The sequence below is a fragment of the Mustela putorius genome, unplaced genomic scaffold (assembly GCF_011764305.1).
Source record: "Mustela putorius furo isolate JIRA1106 unplaced genomic scaffold, ASM1176430v1.1 tig00003962_pilon_pilon_pilon, whole genome shotgun sequence".
Lineage (NCBI taxonomy): Eukaryota > Metazoa > Chordata > Mammalia > Carnivora > Mustelidae > Mustela > Mustela putorius.
In genome coordinates, this window is record NW_025422106.1 from 3,246,289 (window position 1) to 3,252,288 (window position 6,000).

General features: G+C 43.6%; 1 non-coding gene across 1 annotated transcript; it reads left to right on the forward strand.

Moving 5' to 3' along the window:
* Nucleotides 1-5,665: 5,665 nt before the first annotated feature.
* Nucleotides 5,666-5,772, forward strand: LOC123389227. The gene has a single exon (XR_006603824.1). It is a non-coding gene; the product is annotated as a U6 spliceosomal RNA (small nuclear RNA).
* Nucleotides 5,773-6,000: the final 228 nt, after the last annotated feature.

Sequence of the window (6,000 nt, forward strand, 5' to 3'; positions counted from 1 at the left end):
GGCTGTGAATACCAGGAAGCAGTGATCATGGGGGACCCCCTTAGAGATTGGCTCGAATATACCTAATATACCCTAAAAAATATTAACTATTATTGTTATTATTACAGAACGTCCTAGATTCATGAAACATTTCTGTTCATCGCCATGAATTCTGGCCATTTAATGCCTACTTATATTTATCTCAGTCCCCTTCTCTCTGCAAGAGTAAGAACTGAGATGATTTTGTACACAGAAGACAGATAAACAAGATATTTCTCTAATATTCCACAAAGACCAGCAGAATACAGATATCAGAATGAGTTGTATTCCAAGACAGACCTTGCTAGTCAGACAGAAAATACTGCATGGTATATACTTCTACTACAAAATGTTTTTGTAGTATAAAACAAAAACTCAGTCAGTGGCTCAGTCAGTTAAGAGTCTGACTCAAGGGGCGCCTGGGTGGCTTAGTGGATTGGGGCGCTGCCTTCGGCTCGGGTCATGATCTCAGTGTCCTGGGATCGAGCCCCGCATCGGGCTCTCTGCTCAGTGGGGAGCCTGCTTTCCTTCCTCTCTCTCTCTGCCTGCCTCTCTGCTTACTTGTGATCTCTCTCTCTGTCAAATAAAATAAATAAAATCTTAAAAAAAAAAAAAAAAGAGTCTGACTCAAGTCATGATCTGGACCCAGTCCTCCACTCCTGTTGTCAGACTCCAAGCTCAGCAAAATCTGCTCGTCCCCCTCCCTTACCCCTCCCCTGCCTTGCCCCTCCCTCTCTCATTCTCTCTTTCTCATAAATAAAATCTATCTATTTATTTATTTATTTGTCAGAGAGATCCAGAGCACACAAGCAAGCAGAGTGGCAGGCAGAGGCAGAGAGAGAAGCAGGCTCCCCGCTGAGCAGGGAGCCTGATGTGGGACTCGATTTCAGGAGACTGGGATCATGACCCGAGCCGAAGGCAGCAGCTTAACCAACTGAGCCATCCAGGAGTCCCCATAAATAAAATCTTTAAAAAATCTTAAAAAAAATTTTTTTTAACCTGTTGTTTATCTGAAATTCAAATTTAACTGCACATATTGTACTGTTATTCGCCAAATATGGCACCCTGGCCCTAAAAGTTTTGTAAAATCCCATAGCATGGGATGCCTGGGTGGCTCAGTGGGTTAAAGCCTCTGCCTTCAGCTCGGGTCATTCATGATCCCAGGGTTCTGGGATTGAGCCCCGCATTGGGCTTTCTACTCAGCAGGGAGCCCGCTTCCCTCTCTCTCTGCCTGCCTCTCTGTCTACTTGTGATCTCTGTCTGTCAAACAAATAAATAAAATTAAAAAAAAAAATCCCATGGCTTGGGGGACGCCTGGGTGGCTCAGTTGGTTAAGTCTGCCTTTCACTCAGGTCGTGGTCCTAGGGTCCTGGGATTGATCCCTGCATTTGGCTCCTTGCTCAGTGGGGAGTCTGCTTCTTCTCGCTCTACTTGCCAGCTCCTGCCTCTTGTGCTCTCTCTCTTAAAAAAAAAAAATTGGGGCGCTTGGGTGGCTCAGTGGGTTAAAGCCTCTGCCTTCGGCTCAGGTCATGACCCCAGGTCCTGGGATCAAGCCGGGCATTGGGCTCTCTGCTCAGCGGGGAGCCTGCTTCCTCCTCTCTGCCTGCCTCTCTGCGGCTTGTGATCTCTGTCTGTCAAATAAATGAATCAAATCTTTAAAAAAATTAATTAATTTAAAAAAAAATAAATGAAATCCCATGGCTTGGGGCACCTGGTTGGCTCAGTCGGTAGGGCATGTGACTCTTGATCTCAGGGCTGTGAGTTTGAGCCCCACATTGGGTGTGGTACAAATAAAATCCCAGTGCCTCAGTGATATTCCCAGAGACTCCGATGTCATTAGCCTGGAGATTTTTTTAAAGCTTTCATTTAAAATAATTTAAACTTACAGAGAACTGGGGTGCCTGGGTGGCTCAGTGGGTTAAGCCTCTGTCTTCAGCTCAGGATGTCATCCTGGGGTCCTGGGATCGAGCCCCGCATCGGGCTCTCAGCTCAGCAGGGAGCCCGCTTCCTCCTCTCTCTCTGCCTGCCTCTCTGCCTACTTGTGATCTCTCTCTGTCAAATAAATAAATAAAAATCTTTAATAAATAAATAAATAAATTAGCTTACAGAGAACTTACAAAAATAATACAAAGAACTTCAATATACCCATAGAGACACCAACTTCTAGCATTTTGCCACTTTGTTCTATCATTCCATTATTTATCTTATAAACATATGAAAGTCAATTACATACATTATGTTCCTTTACCACTTCACATTTCCATGCATATTTCTCTGTGTGTGTGTGTGAGTGTGTGCACGCAGAAAGGTGTGTTTTTTTTTTTTTTTAAAGATTTTATTTATTTATCAGAGAGTGAGAGGGGGAGAGAGCAAGCACAGGCAGACGCAATGGCAGGCAGAGGCAGAGGGAGAAGCAGGCTCCCTGCTGAGCAAGGAGCCCGATTCGGGACTCGATCCCAGGACGCTGGGATCATGACCTGAGCCAAAGGCAGCTGCTTAACCAATTGAGCCACCCAGGCATCCCGAAAGGTGGTTTTATTAAAGCACAGGGACAGGACCAATGGGTCCAGAAAGAGCTGCTGCCCCATGTATATTTCCTAAGAACAGGGATATTCACACACATAACCACTATTAGTACAATGATGAAATTCAAGAAGTTCAACATTAATATAAAGCATATAGTCCATATTACAAGTTTTTCAATTGTCTAATTATCCCAATAATGTCTTTTAGGGTATTTTGCTTACTTTATCAGATTCAGTCCAGGGTCATGTATTGTGTTTGTCATGTCTCCTATTTTCCTTTAACAGTTTCTCTCTTAGCCTTCCTTTGTCTTTCATAATACTGACATTTTTTTAAAAAAGAGATTTTATGGGGTGCCTGGGTGGCTCAGTGGGTTAAAACCTCTGCTTTTGGCTCGGGTTGTGATCCCAGGGTACTGGGATAGAGCCCCATATGGGCTTCTCTGCTCAGCGGGGAGCCAGCTTCCTCCTCCTCTCTCTCTGCCCACCTCTCTGCCTACTTGTGGTCTCTGTCTGTCAAATAAATAAATAAAATCTTTAAAAAAGAGAGAGAGAGATTTTTTTTATTTATTTGAGAGAGAGAGAGGGCATGGGGGAGGTGGGGGGAGAACAGAGGGAGAGAAAGACGCAGACTCCCTGCTTAACAAGGAGCCCACCTACGAGGCTCAATCCCAGGACCCTGAGATCATGACCTGAGCCGAAGGCAGATGCTAAGCCGACCGAGTCACCCAAGTGCCCCTACACTGACATTTCTGAGGGTCCAGGTCAGTTATGTTATCGAATATTTCTTAATTTGGCTTTGTCTGCTTTTTCTTCCATCTTAAATCAGGTTATACATGGTAGCCAGAATACTATAAAAATTAGTCTGTCCTTTTCAAGGTATTGCATTTAGAGGAACAAGATGTCTACCTGCCCATGACTGATGATAATTTTGACCACCCAAAATTTTGTTCAATTTTCCCACTATATAGTTACTATTTTTCTCCTTATAATTAATAAGCAACTGACAGGGAGACACTTTAAGATAATGTAAATATGGGACACCTGGGTGGCTCAGTGGGTTAAAGCCTCTGCTTTCAGCTCAGATCATGATCCCAGGGTCCTGGGATTGAGCCCTGCATCCAGCTCCCTGCTGAGCAGGGAGCCTGCTTCCCCTCCTCTCTCTGCCTGCCTCTCTGCCTACTTGTGATCTCTGTCTGTCAAATAAATAAATAAATAAAATCTTAAAAAAAAAAAAAGATAATGTAAATATCCCTTTCCTCATCAGATTTCCCCCACCCTCAGATTTAACAACTATTCGTCTTTTTTTTTTTTAAGATTTTATTTATTTATTTGAGGGGCACCTGGGTGGCTCAGTGGGTTAAAGCCTCTGCCTTCGGCTCAGGTCATGATTTCGGGGTCCTGGGATCGAGCCCCGCATCGGGCTCTCTGCTCCGCAGGGAGCCTGCTTCCTCCCCTCTCTCTCTGCCTGCCTCTCTGCCTACTTGTGATCTCTGTCAAATAAATGGATAAAATATTAAAAAGATTTTATTTATTTATTTGAGAGAGAGAGGGGTGGGGGAGAAAGAGCATGAGCAGGAGAATAGGGGGAGAGGCAGAGGGAGAGGGGCTCAATGCCAGGACCCTGAGATCACGACCTGAGCCACCCAGGCGCCTCACAACTATTGATTCTTGCTTGAACCCATCTTTACTACAATGATGGAAAATGGTTATTTTCCCTCCACAGTATTGGGGTTTCTAAAACAGCATTATCAAGGTATAGCTGACACATAATTAATGGCACATATTGAATGTAAAGTGTACAGTTTCATGTTTTAATATATGTCTTCTTCCATTAAACCATCAATACTGTCAAAGGAGTGAATATTGGGGCACTTGGCCAGCTCAGTTGATAGAGTATGCAACTCTTGATCTTGGGGCAGTGAGTTTGAGCTCCATGTTGGGCATAGAGCCTACTTTAAAAATATTGGGGCACCTGGGTGGCTCAGTAGATTGAACAACTGACTTTTTTTTTTTTTAATAATGATTTTATTTATTTACTTGACAGGCAGATATTACAAACAGGCAGAGAGAGGGGAGGGAAGCAGGCTCCCTGCTGAGTGGAGAGCCCGATGCCGATGCCGGACTCCATCCCAGGACTCGGGGATCATGACCTGAGCCAAAGGAAGAGGCTTTTTTTTTTTTTTTTTTAAATATTTATTTATTTATTTGACAGGCAGAGATCACAAGGAGGCAGAGAGGCAGGCAGAGAGAGAGAGAGGGAAGCAGGCTCTCTGCTAAGCAGAGAACCCGATGCGGGACTCGATCCCAGGACTCTGAGATCATGACCCGAGCCGAAGGCAGCGGCTTAACCCACTGAGCCACCCAGGTGCCCCAAAGGAAGAGGCTTTAACGCACTGAGCCACCCAGGCATCCCTGAATGACTGACTCTTGATCTCCACTCAGGTTTTGATCTCAGGGTTATCATTTTAAGCTCCATGCCTACTTAAAAAAATTTTTAAAAATAAAGTAGTGAACATACCCACCATCCCCTGAAATTTTCTGAGCCCTTTCTCTCCTAATCACCTCTTCCAACTGCTGACTTGCTTTCTATTACTATAGATTAGTTTGTATTTTCTAAACTTTTATATAAATAGAATCATATAGTATGTATTCTTTTCTCTGTCTGGTTTCTTTCATTCAGCATACTGATTTTGAGTTTCAGTTGTAACGTGATCAATAGTGTACTCTTTTTCATTGCTGAATAATATTCTTCATCTTATGGATATGTTACACTTGGTTTATCATCTACCTGTTGATGGACATTTAGGTCGTTTCCGGTTTGGGCTATTACAAATAAAGCCACTGTGAACATTTGTGGAGAAGTTATTTTATGTACATATGCTTTCCTTTTTCTTGGGTAAATACCGGGGATTGGGATATGTTTAACTTAAAAAAAAAAAAAAAGATTTTATTTATTTATTTGACAGAGAGATCACAAGTAGGCAGAGAGGCAGGCAGAGAGAGGGGGTAGCGGGTAGCAGGCTTCCCGCTGCGCAGAGAGACCAATGTAGCGCCAGCCAGGCGCCCCTAAACAGACATTTCACAGGTCAAATGTTACAACCACTTCAGAAAATGGCTTGGCAGTGCTTGCGTCAGCTGCACATGTATTAAAATTGGAATGATACAGAAGAGATTAGCAAGGTTCCCGAATGAAGGTGAGACACAAATTCGTGAAACGTTCTGTATTTTTGATGTAATTGACATTTGATAAAGTGGACTCGTGAACATGAACAGCGGACGTTCACTCTTGCACTGAACAAAGTCTCTGACGTATAATTAAAAGTTTTTATTGAGCTCCAGGGGAAGAAAAGAAAACAGTTTGGCAGCTTCTTAAAAAGTTAAACATAGGGGCTCCTGGGTGACTCAGTGGGTTAAAGCCTCTGCCTTCAGCTCAGGTCATGATCCCAGGATCCTGGGA